At 22.6% G+C, this 3041-nt stretch overlaps 1 long non-coding RNA gene across 1 annotated transcript; it reads right to left on the bottom strand.

The window, feature by feature from the left end:
- On the bottom strand, positions 1237-2227 carry LOC107622268. The gene is made up of 2 exons (XR_001616157.2): positions 2089-2227; positions 1237-1527 (listed from the first exon to the last, which is right to left on the bottom strand). It is a non-coding gene; the product is annotated as an uncharacterized LOC107622268 (long non-coding RNA).

The following is a 3041-nucleotide window of genomic DNA, read 5'->3' as shown; positions in this document are numbered from 1 at the left end:
TAAAAAAGATTTTTTTTCTAATGCTTTTACTTTTACTATTAAAAATTTATCAAATACGCTAGAAAATAAAAAATATATTTTTTCATTAAAAAAAATCTTATTTTATCAATTTAATAGCATCCAAACAAATACTTATTCATGATAATGTAATAAATAATTATTTAGATTTAGGAGGGATTAATCCTCAAATTTACGTGTGAAAAATAATTCATTCTTTAAATTAGTTCTTAATTAAAAGATTTTATTAGTCATATTAATTCCTATGAAATACAATCGTAAGTCAAATCAATATTTTAAAATTTAACATATTAATAATTTATGGAGGTTTAAAGTACATAAATTACAAATAAACCCTCTCCTTTTAAAATTAATTTCCGTTAATATTTGATGATTTTTTTAATTGAGGTTTGTCTTATTTCAAAATAATAATGTTTGGTCAATATGTCTTATTTTATAAAGAATTGTGTTTTCTTTTGTAAAAATAGATAAAAATCTAAGTGAGTCTTTACTGTAATTCCAATCTAGTATATAACTATAAACCATCACAAATTTTACATCCTTGACCTTAATATGTATTTATATTTTAACATATATTTTATATTAATAATAAATTTTAGTCACTAATTTTAATTAGTATACACGTAGCATAATCTATCTCTAATATATGTTGATCAATAGTATTACATTTGTAATGATATTTTGCATATATTAGTTACTAGTTTTGTTTTTCACCATCAATGACATTGTGGCATTCGTCTTTTGTACTTGCATTATTATTGTCTAATGCTGCATTATTATAATAAATACTGAATTCTTAATCTCGGGATATATTCCAACAACTCTAGGTGCATCCAATGCAATTGATATAAACTCTTGAAAAGTAATTATTGAAAATTTTTCTAAAATTTAGTGTATACATAACATAATCTATATCTAATATATGTTGATTAATAGTATTACATTCGTAGCATAGTTATCTTATTATTGATAATTTTTGAACTTATTTTACCAATCTTATAACGGTCAGAAATCATCATTATTAATATCAAACTCATTAATTGTTGCTAAAACAGTTTTCCTAATAATTTTATTTTTTATGTTTACGGATGGCTATAGCGTTGGTATCAACAAAAAATTAAAAAAAAAATTGAAATTACCACTTGTAAATTTATTTTTTATTTAATAATTCCATGGTAATATATAAGTACACAAGACCACACAAATTTTATATTCATGAGTCATAACAAATTATTAAATTCCAAGATTATTATTATTAAAATATAGGTAAACTAATATAGCATTATTTCTAATGGTATGCATGTAGCTACTAGTTTCCTTTTTCACCATCTATGACATACTGGCGTTCTTGTTTTGTGCTTGCATTATTATTGTCTAACTTTGCACATGTACACCTGCCATTAATACACGCAGGAAATAGTGGATAACATGCATTTATTAGATAATTGCAACCACCAGGGCAATCCTTTTGAGGCATCACATTTGTTGGTGTTGTTGGGAGACCAAATCCTACCAAAAAAATATTTAAAAATTAAAAATAAAAATGATAGTCATATATAATATATTTGGAACATCATGGTAGAAAATTTAAAATGTTTTAACAAACACACAGAGGAAGAAAACAAATGGATGTGTCTGGAATTCTGGATTGGCTTTTAAAACGTTTCTCCTTTTTTTTTTTTAAGATTTTTTATTAAAAAAATAAAGTCGCTCACCAAATCTAATTATAAATAGGTTCATGATTTTTGTAAATAAAGAGAGTACATATAGATCTATTCGTAGAGAGACCTATGTATCTTCTATTTACAAAAGTCACAAATTTAATTATATTTAATTTGATAAAGAATTTATTTATTTTTTGTGATAAAAAATCAAAAATTTATTTATCTTTTTCTCTCTACGCTAGACTCCTGTGTTGTAGTCTCAATTTTGAGATTGAAAAAAAGTAGTTAACAGAATTATTTTAAGAGACACAATCACAAAATATAAACAAAACTAGTAGGTTTCTAGTAAAATGATTATTTAGATATCGAAAAAAAAAACACATATAATAAGATGAAAAAAAAATACCATTGGTGGCTACTAAAACGAGAAGAATCATTACAAATGATATCTTGATTGTAATCCTCACCATCTTTCTTAATTTTTTGAACTAAAAAGTAAAGTCTAGGTTGGAGTCACAAATAAAATATTTTGTGTTTTGATGGCTTCCATTAGGGCCTTTTGATGCAAATTTATAGAGTTGGATGAATGCCAAAAATTAACAATAAATTATATTATATCATACATAAAATATTTAACTTTGAAGTTGTTTTAATAATCTACTTTCTTCAATAAATCAGATATATATTGAATGTGATCATAAATAATATAGTAATAATTAAATCTACCAACAAATATATTGGCTATTATCACACTATAAAATAAATTAAATATAAAGGCTATTAACACTTATAAATCTATAAAATCGGTCTGTCTTTGATTCGTATATAGCATATTTATAAATATTAATAATGAAAATAGTTTCACTAATATAAATTATCAATACAATAATTATATAAAAAAATAACTAATTACATAATTGCATAATTTTTAAAATCCTATATAGTTGAATCTAATGGACAAATAAAAAATATCTATATGATAATGTCCTAATATTTTAGCATACTATAAATCATATTATAAATTTATATATCATATTATAATTTTAAGTCTACCCCTTAAACACATTATAACATAAATTATCTAAAAAGATACACCAAATTAACGAATATCACATGGGTCACAACATACATTCTAAATTGTCACGATATAAAAAGAGCATCAATACAGAGAAATTAATGAGTATAACTAAAATAAAGAGCAACAAAGAGGTATACAAAAAAATAATAATAAAGAGAATTAATAAAAACATTAACATATAAACCACATACATGAACAATATATATATATATTGTGAATCACAAAAAAAAATAATATATATATATAAACCACATACACGAACAATGTATATATTAATTGTT

Source organism: Arachis ipaensis, chromosome B10, assembly GCF_000816755.2.
Source record: "Arachis ipaensis cultivar K30076 chromosome B10, Araip1.1, whole genome shotgun sequence".
Taxonomy (NCBI): Eukaryota; Viridiplantae; Streptophyta; class Magnoliopsida; order Fabales; family Fabaceae; genus Arachis; species Arachis ipaensis.
This window is presented reverse-complemented; position numbering and strand designations above follow the sequence as displayed.